Source organism: Lissotriton helveticus, chromosome 5_1 (genome assembly GCF_964261635.1).
Source record: "Lissotriton helveticus chromosome 5_1, aLisHel1.1, whole genome shotgun sequence".
Classification (NCBI taxonomy): Eukaryota; Metazoa; Chordata; class Amphibia; order Caudata; family Salamandridae; genus Lissotriton; species Lissotriton helveticus.
Genome location: NC_136065.1, coordinates 1,927,704,956 through 1,927,723,603, shown reverse-complemented (window position 1 = coordinate 1,927,723,603; position 18,648 = coordinate 1,927,704,956). Strand labels below are relative to the sequence as shown.

At 44.0% G+C, this 18,648-nt stretch overlaps 1 protein-coding gene across 3 annotated transcripts in view; it reads left to right on the top strand.

Annotated features, from left to right (window-relative positions):
• IGF2BP1 (insulin like growth factor 2 mRNA binding protein 1) overlaps positions 1-18,648 on the top strand; it is a 1,614,238-nt gene that overhangs the window by 1,126,287 nt on the left and 469,303 nt on the right. The window lies entirely within an intron of this gene.

Below are 18,648 nucleotides of genomic sequence, written 5' to 3'. Positions count from 1 at the left end.
GCATCATACCCTTTCCAGTCTATTAGATAATACACTTTGCCATAATTGCGCTTGGCATCCAAAATGCGATGTACCTCGTACTCAACATGATTGTCTATTAAGAAGGGGGAGGTGGATGGTCTTTGTGTCTGTTTGGATGATAGGGTTTTAGGGGAGATACATGAAACACAGGGTGTATTGCATAATCTTCAGGTAATTTTAATTTAACTGCAATTGGATTAATAATACTCGAAACGGGAAAAGGGCCTATAAATCGAGGTTGTAGTTTCCTGCGTCCATCTAATCTGATGTTTCTGGTAGATAACCATACCAAGTCTCCTGGTTTATAACTAGGTTCTTGTAGTCTGTATTTGTCTGCCTGCTTATTAACAGTTATTTTATTTTGTATAAGATGCTTAAAGGCTTGAGTTTGTATCTTTTGGGCTGAATGTGGGCAGAAACTGATGGCATTTGATAAGAGAAAGTGGGCAAATCTGCAGAAATCATGTATGGGTGTTGTCTAGTGAGAAAATATAAGGGCGAACATCCAAGAGCAGAGTGAAGATTATTATTATATGAAAACTCTACTAACGATATGGCCTGATCCCAAGTTGTTGAGAACTCGGAAAGCAAAGACCTTAGTATTTGTTCCAGACTTTGATTAACCCTTTCTGTTTGTCCGTCTTTCTGTGGGTAGAATGCTGATGAAAGAGCTACTTCTATTCCTAAGACAGAACATATCTTTTTCCAAAATTTAGACATGAACTGAGGGCCACTGTGGATATAATTTTAATGGGCAATCCATGAAGACGCACTACTTCTTTAATAAAAATATTACTAAACTCAGTGGCTTCTGGTATTTTTTGTAAGGGGACAAAATGTCCCATTTTGGATAAAATGTCTACAATTACTAACAAGGTGAAATATTTATTTGAGGGAGGTAAATTTGTGAGGAAGTCAATACTAATAGTATGCCAGGGAGCCGGATGGATTGGTAATGGTTGTAAAAGGCCAACAGGGGCAGTGTGAGTGTTCTTATTTCGAGCACAAACTGGACAAGCCTGTACATATTCTTGCACATCCTTTCGGATTCATCCCACCAAAATCGTCTCAAACAACTGTCTAGTGTCTTTTGAACGAATGTCTGACAAAATATCGATAACACAAATATCGATATACAAAAATATCGGAACAAAAATATCGAAGTCAAAAATATAGGAATCCTATCCCTAACAAGGTACGTACAAATATATCGAAAAAAATATATAGAATGACAAAAATATCATTTTTTGTAAAATATCGTTTTTTTAAAATTAAATAAAAATCTAATATTAACAAAATAATACTTATAAATGTAATAAACATATTTAAAAATGTACTATAATATTTAAAATTAATACATAATGTAATACAAATTAATAGTAATAAATATATAATACATAATATATTTTTCATTAATATTAACTCTAAATTAATTATTTTCATAACTTATAAAAAAATAAAAATATAATAAATTACTAATACATTTATATACATAAAATAATCACATAAATAACAATTAATAACAACATAATACTAATAAAAAAGCTAAATACATTTTAGATAGTGTATGAGTAAAAATTACTATTCCCACTCCAGAGAGTGCAACAGTAGGGAAAGTGTTGGATAGCGTAGGGGTAACAATTACTATTCCAACTCCAGAGAGTGCAACAGTAGGGAAAGTGTTGGATAGCGTAGGGGTAACAATTACTATTCCCACTCCAGAGAGTGCAACAGTAGGGAAAGTGTTGGATAGCGTAGGGGTAACAATTACTATTCCCACTCCAGAGAGTGCAACAGTAGGGAAAGTGTTGGATAGTGTAGGGGTAACAATTACTATTCCAACTCCAGAGAGTGCAACAGTAGGGAAAGTGTTGGATAGCGTAGGGGTAACAATTACTATTCCAACTCCAGAGAGTGCAACAGTAGGGAAAGTGTTGGATAGCGTAGGAAAAAAAATAACAATTCCAACTCCAGAGAGTGCAACAGTAGGGAAAGTGTTGGATAGCGTAGGGGTAACAATTACTATTCCAACTCCAGAGAGTGCAACAGTAGGGAAAGTGTTGGATAGCGTAGGGGTAACAAATACTATTCCAACTCCAGAGAGTGCAACAGTAGGGAAAGTGTTGGATCGCGTAGGGGTAACAATTACTATTCCAACTCCAGAGAGTGCAACAGTAGGGAAAGTGTTGGATAGCGTAGGGGTAACAATTACTATTCCAACTCCAGAGAGTGCAACAGTAGGGAAAGTGTTGGATAGCGTAGGGGTAACAATTACTATTCCAACTCCAGAGACTGCAACAGTAGGGAAAGTGTTGGATAGCGTAGGATTAAAAATTACAATCCCAACTCCAGAGAGTGCAACAGTAGGGAAAGTGTTGGATAGCGTAGGGGTAACAATTACTATTCCAACTCCAGAGAGTGCAACAGTAGGGAAAGTGTTGGATAGCGTAGGGGTAAGAAATACTATTCCAACTCCAGAGAGTGCAACAGTAGGGAAAGTGTTGGATCACGTAGGGGTAACAATTACTATTCCAACTCCAGAGAGTGCAACAGTAGGGAAAGTGTTGGATAGCGTAGGGGTAACAATTACTATTCCAACTCCAGAGAGTGCAACAGTAGGGAAAGTGTTGGATAGCGTAGGGGTAACAATTACTATTCCAACTCCAGAGAGTGCAACAGTAGGGAAAGTGTTGGATAGCGTAGGATTAAAAATTACAATCCCAACTCCAGAGAGTGCAACAGTAGGGAAAGTGTTGGATAGCGTAGGGGTAACAAATACTATTCCAACTCCAGAGAGTGCAACCGTAGGGAAAGTGTTGGATCACGTAGGGGTAACAATTACTATTCCAACTCCAGAGAGTGCAACAGTAGGGAAAGTGTTGGATAGCGTAGGGGTAACAATTACTATTCCAACTCCAGAGAGTGCAACAGTAGGGAAAGTGTTGGATAGCGTAGGGGTAACAATTACTATTCCAACTCCAGAGAGTGCAACAGTAGGGAAAGTGTTGGATAGCGTAGGGGTTGAAATAACATACTTATAAAAAATAATTCATTATTACTTAATTACATTAAAATTAGTTCCCACCATATTCCCCTATAAACACACAACCCGCAACAGAACACATTTATCAATTAATGAATTATTTAAAATTAATTACCAATTAATTATAATTATTTACCAATTAATAACAATTAATGTATGCTTCCTACTAATTAATAATTAATTCTACTTAATTAAATTACTTCCCACCCTATTCCCCTATAAACCCATAACCCGCTACAGAACATATTTATCAATTAATCAATTAATTAAAATTAATTAAAAAGAATTCTCAATTAATTAATTAATAATTCCTAATAATTAATAATTAATTTAACATAATTAAATTACTTCCCACCCTATTCCCCTATAAACCCATAACCCGCTACAGAACATATTTATCAATTAATCAATTAATTAATATTAATTACAAATAATTCTCAATTAATTAAATAATAATTCCTACTAATTAATAATTAATTTAACATAATTAAATTACTTCCCACCCTATTCCCCTATAAACCCATAACCCGCTACAGAACATATTTATCAATTATTCAATTAATTATAATTATTTAAAAATTATTCTCAATTAATTAATTTATAATTCCTACTAATTAATAATTAATTTAACATAATTAAATTACTTCCCACCCTATTCCCCTATAAACCCACAACCCGCTACAGTACTAAAAGACAACATTTAATTAAATTACATTAAAAATAAATTATTAAACATAATAAATACAATATAATATACACAAAATGTATTTAAAAATCGATATTAGTAACATCGAAATTATTTACTTCGATATTACTGACATCGATATTTAAAACTTCGATATTACTAATATCGATATTAAGAGTGTCGATATTACTTACCTTCTATATTATGTCCCTTCGATATTTAAACTTCGATATAATTGTATATCGAAATTTAAAACTCGATATTTTGTCTGTGTACCCTTTTGAACACCTGGATGCCTTGCAGGTGCGGTGTCATGATGCCAAACTATAACATTTTGTCGTAATGGACCCTAAGGAATGAACAGTTTGTCTTTTCTAAAATAAAATCAATTTTTTATGGTTGTTTCAGTACCTGATAACCTGTCTTGTGATTTTAGGTGTTTTGTGGCTTTTCTTACTTCAGATAGAAAAGTATCAGCAACTGTTACTGCTACTATTTTATTAGCAGGGATGATGCTTTGGGTATTTTTTTGAGTTTGCTTGCTTTCATCCAGACCATATCTGGATAATGTGTCTGATTGAATTTGTTTGGTTCCAGGGTGAAAAGTAATAATAACATCAAATTCACTAAAGAAATGTAATCATCTCATCTGCCTGGGTGTGAGAGTTTTTACAGATGTGAAGAACTGTAAATTCTTGTGATCATTATAAATAGTGACAGTGTGTTTTGCTCCAAAAAGATGATGCAGACACTCAGTAAAGACAGATTTAATGGCACTTAACTCACGTTCCGCATAGTATAGTTTTGCTCTGCTGGGAATAATTTCTGAGAATGATAAGTTATTGGGTGGTGATGACCAGTATTTGGATTTTTCTGTGAAAGTATCCCACCAATAGCAATCTGTGAGGCATCTGCTTCTACATAAAAACGCTGATCAGGATGGCCTAAAATTGAAGCTGTAGTAAAAGTTTATTAAGTGTTTGAAAGGCATTTTCGGCCTTGTCTAACCAAACAAAAGACTTACCTTTTCTTAGCAGTTGAGTGATTGAGCCACAATATCAGAAAAATTAGCAATGAATCGCCTATAGAAATAGGCGAACCCAAGAATCTTTTGTACCTCTTCTACTGATGCTGGAGAGGGCCAGTTTAGTATGGCATCCACCTCGTTTAGATCCATTGTTATTCCCTCAGGAGATAAATGTTAACCCAAGAATTCTACTGCAGTGACATGGAAAACACATTTTTCATGTTTAGCATATAAGAAATGTTCCCTAAATAATTGTGAAATTGCTCTGCCATGATGGATATGTTCCTTTTTTTTTTTTTAAAGATCAAGATATCGTCAATATAGACGATGGCACAGACATCCAAAACATTGTGCAAGACTTCATTAATAAAAAACTGAGAAGCCACTGGAGCGTTACAGAGACCAAATGGCATCACTTTATATTCAAATAGGACAAATTTGGTTCTAAAAGCAGTTTTCCATTTGTCTCCCTTTTTCATACGTATGAGATGATAGGCACCTTGCAGATCTAATTTGGAGTAGTTAGTGGAACCTTGTACATGGTCTAAAAGAACAGGGATGAGTGGCAAAGGGTAACGGTTCTTTATTTTTACTTTATTAACCACGCGATAGTCAATGTACGCTCTCAGATCGCCATTTTTCTTACCCATGATTAAAACTGGCGAAGATACTGGTGAGGTTGAATGTCTGATTAAACCTAACTCTAGCAGTTCATCCAGATATTTCCTTGGGTATTGTGTCTCTGTTATGTAAGGGCGTAAATCCTGCTGCAGGTGAAGATTGCCCCTGGTATAAGGTCTATTCTCCAATAAAACTGCCTACGGGGAGGCAATTTTGTTGCATGAACTGGATCACACACATCTGAAAAGTCTTGCTATTCTTGTGGTAATGTGGATACAGAAGAGTTAGCATTTGGTTGCACTGCAGCACAATGTAAAAGAGAATCAGGGTCAGGTGTTTCTTGATAACAGTGTTTTCTGCAAAAATATTAATCTAATGTCACAGTTAGCAATACCTAGTCTATTTTTGGGTTGTGATGTTCTATCCAGGGTATACCAAGGATTACTCCAAACGTGGGCGTGTCAATTAGGTAATAAATTGTTTGTTCGGTATGACTGTTCTCACAAACCAAGGTTAGTGGTTCTGTAAAAAAATGAATAAGGCCAGAGGAGAGGGCAGACCCATCCACTGCTCTCACGGGTTCTGGTTCTTCTTTTGGGGCATGGACTATCTTAGAATCCAACCAGACTTGGAGAAATATAGCCCTACTGAGACAAGAACAACGCTGGGTACCACGCCTTCAGACCCACAAGAGGGTCAGAATGACGATATCCTGTGGATAGAACTATGACCCAAAGGACTTTGTCAGTGTGACACCCTGTATACAATATCTCCTGTGCAACACACAAATCCTTGCAGAGCGGACACACCAGGGCTTGCCCTTCCTATATTTTAACAGCTTACCAACCGGGGCTTTATCTATTTCATTCCGGCTATGGCACGGCACATTTATTCTACTAGTCATCCCATGGCGGCCTTTGCTGCTGCCCATCAGACCATCACACACTCAGATATCACACACTCAGTCTCTGTATATTAATAAGATCACCTGTAGTACTGGCCCCACCCTGCACCTAGAACTCTAAGATATTCTTGGAGTTATTAGTTCGGATGCCCCCCAACTAGTATATTGGGACCACACAATGAGATTTACCATTACAAGATGGCGCAGGTGCACATGCGTAAAAATAACAAGATACGCCCACCCGAAGGCAGGCACCTGGACGTCAGGCACCCAGCTATATTATGGGGACCGATGGACACGCCGACCAACATCAGGCACGCATGCGAGGGTAGGTGATGCAGCAGAGTGCACCCAGCTGAAACTGTGAGTATACTACCTCTGGTCTCCCACCGGTAGCTACCTGGCGATCCTGCGGAACTGCCACTTCAGCAGAGGCTTCCCGCAGAGCCGCTTTAAAACCATTTGTTCTTCTTTTCTCCCCCCACTATGAACCACAGCCTGTTACAGTGCGGACGGACATGCAATAGCCTATGGAGCAATCTTTTAGATAACAATAGGTAAGAGTGCATAGAATGTCACGGTCGAGGCCACTGGGAATACTTCGCACCGACTACCCGTTACGGGGGCTATACCGACTGCTGTGTGAGGTAAATGAGTGTGAACTGTGCTTTGTAGCTCTTGCGCTGATCCACATTAGTGAACATGTGCACTAACATGTGTATATAACTGAAGCCTTTACTTAACACCCTACCAAGGTGCCTACAGGACCTCTCTCCTGCCCTGAAAGAGAGTAAATGATTGGATTGAGATGCCATCAATCATCTCACCATTGGGAACTATACAGTAATTATGTTTTCATGTTTGTCTGTGTATCGTCTGTGTTTTTTATCTTCTCTTCACTTATCTAAGTTGCAACAGAAGCGACCATCATTTGAGCTGACAACACCCTGTAGTTTTCACAAGGGGAACTGCTCTACTTATAACATAGAGTTTTTTTATTTGTTTACTCATTTGCTTTTCACTTCCCACAATTACCTTTTTGGTCCTGATGAAGCGTCGGGGATCGTTTTGACCACTGAAGGCGTGAAACATGTCGACCTAAGCATCACTGGGGTACATCATTACCCAGCCAGTAACACACAACCTACGGGTTTTTTAAGTCTGTCAGGGGAACCAACATATTAAATAGCCTTTAAAGTATCCCCTAGCCAGTTTTAGTCAGTGAGTCACTCACCCTCTCACGAACCCTCCCTTTCACTGGAAAGTCTCACACCCTTATTCATCATACAGCGTAATTAAAAGATCTCCGCCAAAGTGACCCTTCGGGGGACCCTTAGGGCATTCCAGCATGGCCCAATGAGGAGCAACGCCCAATGATGAAGCATGACATCCCTCGGGATGTGGGAACGCAACAAGGCACAATATCTGTGATTGTCTCTATCTGTGAGATCAGAACGTAGACCCCTTTGTTCTTCCCTATTCTTTTTCTTTGTGGATAGTAATGGTGTCCTTATAGGGACAGTAACTCAATTTTTGGTTTATACTACTACGCGGAGCACGGGTACTGGACCTCAACTAGCTCCTAGTCCCCTTCCTTTTTGATTTATAGACATTAGCACTGCGGCTCAGCCGAGGGACTACTCTTCAGCTTTACCTACTCTCTTCTTGTACCCTTTCACTTACGATACACAGCTACACCTCCAGATTCATCATGAATAAAAATCCGGGGCTTCGCTTCGGAGAAGGCATTGTGGCAGAAATTTTGAAAACACCCTTGTTGCTTGACACAGAGGGAAATAAGGCAGCCATTAGCAGCCACAGGGATTGGAACTCCATTGCATCTCTCAAGAAACAACAAGTGAAGATAGCTCTACATGGAGCAGGGATGACAGAATAGTTGAGGGCCAACCTGGCCCCGAATGGCTTGATAGTAACCACGGCACCACATCTTTTTAGACTACCTTATCTTCAGGCATGAATGGAGCCAAGATAGCCTGGTAATGTACACGCGACTGGTTAGTCCTCATCATCAGCATGGCTAAACGCCTATCCGACACCCTATTTATCAGGATCAACATAGCGGAAAACGGACTGAAAACAGGAATCAGCATTTCTGCATACAAAACACGCTTGGCAGAAATCAACGCGGAGATGAGTTAAATACCAAGATTATCTGAGGCAACAGAAAATTCATAAACTTCAGAAGGACATTAGGAGGTTCGATAAAAAAATATATACCCCTACACAAAGGAGAATTATCAACCACCTGGAAGCGATGTATCCTCGGAAGATGGATCAACAACGTCGAAACGATCCAACCGCTCTTCCCACAATGATTTGAGCAATGACAGTTGGATCAAAAATGGAGGTAGACAGGGACTTCTCTTCCCTCCACCAACCATGTATGGATACCCTAACCAGCCATATCCAACACATGCATTCATTTGGTACCCAGGCTATCTAAGACCCCAAAAAGGATTTTAATCCCCCTTCTTTCAACACCCTCCTCCTTCTTTTTGGAACAGAGGCAGGGGCAGAGGCAGAGGAAGAAGAGGCAACAACAAAAAACAGGTCCAGTGGCAGGACGACAACACACAATGACAAACAAGGAGCCAAACTAACAAAAAAAACTGATCGTCAACATTTCTGACAGAATCCTCTCCATTCACGAAACCTCTCTACTCAAGAAAAGACTAGGGTTCGTACCAACTCCTAAGGAGGATAACTTTAAACTTAATGGAGAACTACATCAACTTTTCAGGAAGATACGACTTGAATTCTATTTCAAGGACAGAGCGATGCCTGAAAGAGAAGACACTGGACTCAGAACACCATCTAAATGTACATGCACGACCCCCATGGTACTCAGTGAAGTGCTTACCTTTGAGAAGGCAGTTTTAAAAGAAGTTAATGGACTGGAACAGAAGAAAACGTACAACAATCTATCAGAAAAAACTGAGAAAAGCCATCTCCACGCCCAGAGAAGACGAGACCATCATTATAAAACCAGCTGACAAAGGTGGTGCCACAGTAATAATGAACACCAGCGACTATGAGCAAGAATGTCTCCACCAGCTAGTCAATACCAAGTACTACAAGAGACTGGTAACTGACCCCACCAAGACCTTGCTCACCCATATCAAGATCGCAGTCAATAAGGCAGTGACACAGGAATGGATCTCTACACACAAATCAGCCTTTCTCATCAAAACCTCCCCCAATATACCTTACTTCTATCTGCTACCGAAGATACACAAGGGTATTCTTCGACCACCAGGACGCCCCATCATCTCGGGGATTGGCTCTCTTCTGAAACCCTTGAGCCAATTGAGCGATTTCTTCCTGCGCCCCCTGGTCCATACGACACCTTCCTACCTGAAGGACATGAGGGACGTCCTCAACCTGATTGCGGAAATCAATGCAGACAACACTGAGGAAATCAATTTCTTGATGACTCTGGACGTGGAAGCACTTTACACGAACATTCCTCAAGACGCCACAATCTCAGTAGTGGAAAACCTACTACAGACAATAGAGACCCCCACTAACACACCTGTGGGGTTCATATTGGAATGCACAACTACTTCATCTACAAAACCAATCTATATCATCAAATACAAGGTACTTCCATTGGAAGTACCTTTGCGCCGAGCCTGGAAGGCCTATACATGGGACACTTCGTGTCCCAACACATCTTTACTGACTCCAATCCCTTCCAGGAGAATCTCCTGACATGGACACATTATATCGATGACATCATCATCTTCTGGGAGGGTACCGAAGAAAGTTACCTGAGATTTAACGACTGGATCAATAACCTGAATCCATACTTACACTTTACAAAATATCAGTCCAGGAATGAACTTCCATTTCTAGATCTCCTGATCTCCTTCGAAACAAGGACGCCTACACACGAAAACATACAAAAGTGAAACTGACTGCAATAGTCTCCTCTCTTTTGACAGTCACCATCCCAAGGCCCTTTGAGAAAATCTGAGGATCCGGAAACACTTCAGCTCCCTTACTGACTATGACTCACAAGCAGTAGCTCTTACCACCTACTTGGAGAGTAGGAATTATCCTTACTAATGTTCTGAGAAAAGCCATGAAAAGAGCACGCAATAACCGCAAAGTCCTACTGGAAATAGAGTATGTGAAAAGGAAGATGCGATGACTTGCGTGACTACTTTCACGCTCCTTTCCAACCAGATAAAACACATCATATTATGGAATTGGAAGATCCTAAACATGGACTCTTTGAACATCACACGACCTAGGTTTGCCTTCAGGAGGACAACTAACATTAGGGACCAATTGGTACACACACAACCACGTCCCCACAAGAAACCAGGGAACAATGCCCTCTGGAACCTGCCGCCAGTAACTGGCCATTATCCTTGCAGAACCTGCAACCCTTGTGCAGCCACCAAACACACCAAGTCACTGCAATTGGGGAATTTCACATGGGAACAAAGACAACACGTAACTGTAACACCAAAAATTGTGTTTATCTTATCTCGTTCCCATGTAGACTCCTCTACATAGGGATGACCAGCAGACCAGTCAAAATCAGGATCAGCGAACACCAGAGCACAATACGATGCGGACTCATCTCCACCAGAATAGGAAACCACTTTATTGAAAAGAAACCCACTGCTGATGATATCAAGTGTGCTATCTTAGAATCTAATCCGACTTAGAGTAACATAGCCCTACTGAGACACGAACAACGCTGGGTACCACGCCTTCAGACCCACTAGTAGGAACTAAATGACAATATCCTGTGGATATTATTTTGACCCAAAGGACTTGACAGTGTGAAATCCTTGCAGAGCGGACACACCAGGGCTTGCCTTTCCTTAAATATTTTAACAGCCTACTGACCGGGGCTTTATCTGTTTTATTCCGGTTGTGGCATAGCACATTTATTCTACTAGTCATTCTATGGCAGCCTTTGCTGCTGCCCATCAGACTATCACACACTCAGATCATCACACACTCTAACAAAAAAAACTCTCTGTATATTAGGATCACCCCTAGTACCGGCCCCACCCTGCACCTAGAACTCTGATATATTCTTGGAGTTATTAGTTCAAATGCCCTTCAACTAGTGTATGGGACCACACAATAAGATTTACCATTACAAGATGGCGCCCACTCACGCTTGTAAAAATAACAAGCCACGCCCACCGGAAGTCAGGCACCCGGACGTCAGGCACCCAGCTATATCATGGGGACCGGTGGACACGCCAACCAATATGCTGGCACGCATGCGAGGATAGGTGATGCAGCAGAGTGCACCCATCTAAAACCATGAGTACACTACCTCTGGTCTCCCACCTGTGGCTACCGGGCGATCCTGCCCAAACTGGCACTTCAGTAGCGGCTTCCCGTGCAACCGCTTTAATACCATTTGTTCTTCTTTTCTCTCCCCCACTACAAACCACAGCCTATTACGGTGTGGACGGGCATGCAAGAGCCTGTGGAGCAATCTTTTATCTACCAATGGGTAAGAATGCATAATGTCATGGTCGAGACCACGGGCAATACCTCACACCTACTACCTGTTAGGGGGGGGCTATACCGGCTGCCGTGTGATGTAAATGAGTGTGAACTGCGTTGTGGCTCTTGCGCTGATCCACCTAAGTGAACGTGTGCACTGAGTGTATATAACTGGTGCCTTTACTTTACACCCTACCAAGGCGCCCACAACACCTCTCTCCTGCCCTGCAAGAGAGTACATGATTGAGTTGAGATGCCATCAATCATATCACCATTGAGAACTATACAGTAATTACGTTTTCATGTTTGTCTGTGTTTTTTATCTTCTCTTCTCTTATCTAGGTTGCAACAAAAGCGGCCATCATTTGAGCTGATGCCACCCTGTAGTTTTCACTAGGGGAACCACTCTACTTTTAATATAGGGTTCTTTATTTATTTACTTTTTTGCGTTTCACTTCTCACAATTTCCTTTTTGGTCCTGATGAAGCGCTGGGAATCTATTTGACCACTGAAAGGCACAAAACATGTCGACTAGAACGTTACTGGGGTACATCATTACCCAGCCAGTAACACACAACCTAAAGTTTTTTTAAGTCTTTCAGGGAAACCTGACATAAATAGCCTTTAGGGTATCCCCTAGCCAGTTTGAGTCAGTCACTCACTCACCCTCTCACTCACCCTCCCTTTCGCTGGAAAGTCTCACAGCCTCGCTCATCATACGGCGTAATTAAAAAATCTCCGTCAAAGTGACCCTTCAGGGGACCCGTAGGGCATTGCAACGCCAGCCCGACAAGGAGCAAAGCCCAATGATGAAACATGACATCCCTCGGGATGTGTGAGGACAACAAGAGACAATATCTTTGATTGTGTCTATCTGTGAGGTCAGAGCCTAGATCCCTTTGTTCTCCCCTATTCTTTTTCTTTGTGAACAGTAATAGTGTCCTTATAGAAACAGTAACCACATTTTTGGTTCTATATGAAAACGAATAAGACCAGAGGAGAGGGCAGACCCATCCTGCTATCACAGGTTCTGGTTCTTCATTTGGGACGTGGGCTATTCCCAGGGCCGTTTCTAGGTGTTTTGCCGCCCTAGGCGAGATTTGAAAAATGCCGCCCCCTCCCTTTTATTACCATCACTCTCTCCCCCTATCATCCAGACTAGAGAGGCACACCCTCTACTGCTGAACCCTTCTATGTTACTCTCATTTACTATCAGGAAACACGATCACAACAGTCCTGCAAACGACCTCAACGAAAGGCCCAGGTCAGACCGTTATGGTAGCCATACACTCCCAGAACTATGTACACGATGCCCAATAGAGCCTTGTCTTTAACTCCTTCCACGCTGATCATGGAACCGCTCCGTCATCAGCCGCGGTAGCGCTGTGCTGATGACGGACCGGTTCCGTCATGGCCCGCCCGACGCGGCTGCGCGGCGCATTCTATTGAGCGGGCGGGGCCATGACGGAACCGCTCTGTCATGAGCACAGCTCAACCAAGACTGGTGACGGAGCAGTTCCGTCACCAGCATGGGCGCGCCGCGCGGCCCCCCTGCCCTCTTATCGCTGCGGCGGAATAGCCGCCGCAGCGAAAGTCTTAAATACCACCGAGGCGTCAAGTACAACTGGTTTTCAAAACCAGAAACAACTTAACCTTCCGCCAAGCACGCATGAACACATGCAACGCCTACGTACGAAATGCAATATTATTTTTGCCTACTGCCAGCAATCCCCCCAAACAAAAGCAAAAAACATTTATTGCCCTAATAAAGTGCCTACCAATTGACACTTCTAGGAGGAGATGCGTTGGGGGTCTCTAACAAATGAAAAAATAAACATTTGGTGATGTAGAGCGACATTGTAAAGAAACCCCCTCTTCTTTCAACAGTTTTTTTTCTGTGCAGCGCTTTTTGCAACAGCCCCTCGCTGCAGATAATTAGTAATATAACCCAACTCAGTAGTGTTAATTTTGTCAGCCGAGGAAAGACTGGGTTAACTTTATGAAAAATTGCAAAATTTGTATCTGCATATTATCGTGAACTTTTGGGGAAACTGCAAAATTAGGAGGAATTCTGCAAAACCGGCATTTGGTGCTATATTGTGTGCTAAAAATCAGTGCAAAAAACAAATGCCGCAAACAGCGGCTTCTCGCATTCTGGCCATTTGCGTTGTTCCCATACATGCACTCGTGCAAAATAGATGTTTGCGAATGTGGTAGAAGGAAGAACAGTATTAGTGCGGTAATTACTATCGTAACATGGTCTTATGCGACCTCTCATGAAGGCACTCTAGCTTACTTTCATTCTTCCAACTATACCCATTCCCACAGACACATTGCACTAATTCCACTCATTCATCCATTTATTCATTCACACATTAAAAATGCTCTTGTGCCCATTCCTACCCGAGCATCGTCCCTTACAGGAGGTGCTCCTGTACTATCGCAGGTGCAGCTGACCTTTGACCCTTGGTAGGTGACCTTGAACAGATTCTGGAAGGGCTTCTTTTTATGTCTTCTAGACCTCGGCCCAGGACGAGGCCTCTGCCCTGATACAGCCGCACTCTGCCAGCTTCTGTCTTTGCTGCACTCCTCGTTGAGGGGTCTACGTGAGTACCAGTTGGGTTACAGACGGACACATAAATTTTTAGGCACGGGAAGATTACGTGATTTGCCCAGAATCACACGGTGTTGCGCATCCCTGCCAATACTCGAACCCGGTTCCCCAGCTTTAAAATCGGCCGCTCTAGTCGTTTAGCCACATCCTCTCCAGGTGACCCCTGAAATGAATGTCTAATGGTGAAATGTGGGTCCCTCACCACTGTCCGCGGCCCTCAATGCTACGTCATGCTATCTTGAGCCTATGACTGGAAGTTTAGACTCCGGTGGGAGAAAGCACACCCAGGGGCAGTGTAAAGTATTAGGATGGGAGGTGAGCAGGGCAGGGTCCTGGGGGCCTCTGATGTGTTAGTTTATTTTGTTGTAGCCCTTCCTTGGGAGAGCTCATCCGCCCCCCTCCCTCCCGCAAGTGGAGGATTGTTTAAGCGCCATGAGACCCCTGCAGGTCATTGTGGCGCACAAGTGACCTTCTGGTCTGGACAGCTCTTAGGTAAGGCACCCAACGCCCATAGGGCTCAAAGGGCTTCAGCGCCCCCCCCCCCCCCTCCCTCGCAGCGTAAGTAACAGGACACAAGCAAATCAACACCCAGCTCTGTTTGATGCAGAATCGTATATTTGCAAGAGACAGCGGCCGATGTCCAGAGACAATAGATTCATAATAACTCTGAGATTAAACATCAGTACCTCTTGTTGCTACGGCTGTTATCGCCTCCTTTTTCCATCTTCACACACAAGGCACAAAGAGAGCCTGATCAAGCACTAAGCAGAAGATCCTGGCTCGGATGGCTGTCACTTGCCCTGAAGAATCCTAGATGCTCTTCCCGTGTGATCTGGTGGAAGGCCGGAGGCGCGAATGTGATTTTCGTAAGTGGTAACGTACTCAGTAGCAGCAAGATGCTTTTTTCTTTCGAAGGTTCAAATTAAAAAAATGTTTCCCCATTTTGCCGCCCTAGCCCTTTTGCCCCCCTAGGCAGCCGCCTAGTCTTGCCTAATGGCAGAAACGGCCCTGGCTATTCCGAGTTATTTAGCTAAAGCCAGATCGAAGAAATTACAAGTTGCTCCCAAATCTATTAGAACAGATATGCTGTGTCTTTTTTAGCTGAAAGGATACAGGTTACCCTAATAGTCATGTGTCTTGGAACTCTATTTACCACAATAGTTATATATTTGGAGATCTTTAGCTCTGGATCTCTCGAAGAAACGATCTCTGAATTCTCAGAGAGTATTAGTTTTCCAGATGTTCTAGTTTGGTTTCTAAACTTGCTATGGTCTTCTTTTTCTTAGGCTTAATCGGGCAATCCTTTTCAAAATGGCCAGCCTTGCCACAATATAAACACAAATTTCCTTTTCTGCTCCTCTCTTTCTCTTCCAATCTGCATGGGTTCTATGTCATTACCCTTATCATTGTTCTCCTTTTTGCCACTTTTAATAACCACCAATCTAGGCTCTCCTCTGGGTTTATCATACCTACGCTCACTTAATCCGTGATCTAACTAAATCGATCAAACTGGAGCAATCTTCAGGTAGAGCTACAATATGGGCAAAGGAATCCTTTAATTCATCTCTAAGTCACCTATAAAATAATGAAGAACATTTTTCCTCGGGCCATTGTGTTTCTGTGATTAAACAAATTAATTGGTAATATATGTAAGGATGTCTTTTTATCCCTGGTGTAAATGTAATAGCTTGTTATCACTTGACTGCATAAAAGTGTGTCTGGCAAACAATTTAGTCACGGTTTCTTTGAAGGTTGCAAAATTATGTAATATTGGATCATGATTTTCAATAAAAGGAATGGACCAATTGGCCGCCACACCTCCAAGGTAGGAGATGATAAATGCTATTTTGGTAGTATCTGTGAGAAACGCACGTGGTTTGCAGAGAAAGTGTAATTGACACTGACTTATAAAGGTGGCAAATTGGGCACTATCCCCACAAAAGCCTTCTAGATTAGCCAAGGGTACTGGACTAGGTGTCATAACAGTGACTTGCAAATTTGTATTTGCATGTGAATGACCTTAACTAGGTGCTGCAAAGGTATTTGTTCCAAATTTAGGAGGGACTAAAATTGGGTGTTTTTCTTTTACAGTAGTATCCCTCCTTTGTGTAAAATCTGGTTTTGCTTTTGTAACTGCCTCTCTTAGTGTTGCGTTTTCTTGTTTTAATTGTTGCATTTCCTCATGCAACGCTTGAATGACTGCGGTTGAGAAAGATCTGGTGTACTTCTTTGATAAAAAGGGATATCCATGGCTGTCACCCGAAAGGAATTCTATTTCTTGTACCATAGCTTTCTGTCAAGATAGCCACTCACCTGAAATCCAGGCGGTGCCATTTGGTGAAAGACTGTTCTCAAATCCCTCTGAAAGTCCACAGAGAATGATGATTTTATTATGCATCAAACTGTTACGATCTCCCTGGGGGAAAGGGGATATGGATAAAGAAACAAAACAAGAGAAATAAAACAAGGCTGCCAGCTGCTTCAGGATACGAACTGGAATCTTCTGGGAACTCGAACTGGCTGTTAGTGAGGTTCACGATTGTTCAATTACTGACTTCTGAAATGTCACCAAATATGTTATAGTACCTTTTGGCAACAAAAGAAACATAATTAAACACCATGAGTCTCACCTATTGTGTGGGGCGTGGCTAGGCGCGCAATGAGGACGGCAGCACCCGGGTAGAGCTCCGAGCTGAGCCTCCCCTTCCCCGGGCTAATTATCCGTTAATTACCGTCGAAACCGCCTGAAACTGCAGGCGGACCGCCAGACAGCTATTCTCGGCATCCTGGCCGACTTTCGATTTGGAGATCCACCACCAAAGCACCGGACTTTCTTGGAGCTCGCAGGCGGGGCTCGCTGCCGTGCGACCGGCGAAGAGATCTGCGTGAGGATGGGGACTGGGCCGTGAGTCTGGGCCCCGCCACGTGGCCTGTGATCCGGACTTGACAACATCCGACCCCAGCTGGAGACGGACCCCCGGGGGCCCCCAGCCGGATTGCTCCCTGTGCCCCCCTCCCTCCCTGCCGGAGTGGAGCCGAGCGCGGTTGCCAGGGGACATGTGGCGACATCGCAGGTGAGCCGGAGGCCCTGCGCTGGCGGCGGCCGAAGACGGGGCCGTGGGTGTCGGGCTCCCTGCCCAGACGCTGCGCTGCGGATGAACTGGAGAGCTCCTGGCGCCACTTGACCGACAGCGGTGACAGCGGGGGCCCGAGGCGGAGGCCCACTACCTGAGTCCTATGGCGAGACCCGGGGTGGCGGCCGCGCTCGGGGCCTAGGACCTGAAAATTGCCTGGGCTCGCTGGCGGCTGCCCCTCTCCCCTTGCGGCGGAGCGGACACGGGAGACCTGGCCAGTTGCTTCCCGGCGGAACAACACAGCGAGGCAGAAGACGCCCGGACTTGTGGTGCAGTGGGCGGGCCGGCGGCCCGAGCGCCTGCGGAGGCGAGACCGGCGCTTAGAGTGCAGACCGGAGGCGGAGGTAGGAGGGCCCTGCCTGCCTGAATCGGGGAGACAACTGCAACCCCCCCCAACCGCTGGCGCTCCCTCCATGGACAAGCCCGGAGCCACGCGGAGGAGCTGATATCCACGGCGACCGGCCCACACCGGCTGCACACACGTGTAGACAGTGCCCATACCCCGCTGACCACAGCGCCTCCTCACTGGACGACCTGTGTGGGGGGGGAAACTACTGGATTGGGACCCCCCACCTCCCCCACTACATCATAGTGCAGCGGGCAGACCTGGGAAGCACACTGTGGGCCCACACCGAAAGCTGCGCTGATTGTTCCTTGGGGGGGCCACTGGATCGCAACAACACTGCTCTGGGCGATCAGTTGACGGTGAGCATTAGCCGCGCTTAGTGTCCCCGGACTCCCCAGTGACCACAAACCGCAGGCTGGCCCCTCCTACTGGCCTAGAATAGACCTGCGGCCCCTGAGACTGTGGGATCGGGCTCACCTGGGGGCCCGGCAACCAGCGGGAGGCCCACGATACCTGAGACTGGGATTGGCGGCCTGACACAACACGCCGCTCCACAGGCCCACCTCTCACGTGGGAAACGCATAGAGGACAAGCTGCGCTGCCCCGCGGATACAGGTGCCGGGAGCACCCCCCCTGTGCTCTAACGACACGGCTGGACCTGGGGTCGACGGTTACCCCGCCCCCTGGCTTTGCTACCGGTAGAGTCACCTCGCATATGTCCGGAGGAGTGAGAACCCGCACTGGCACCGGA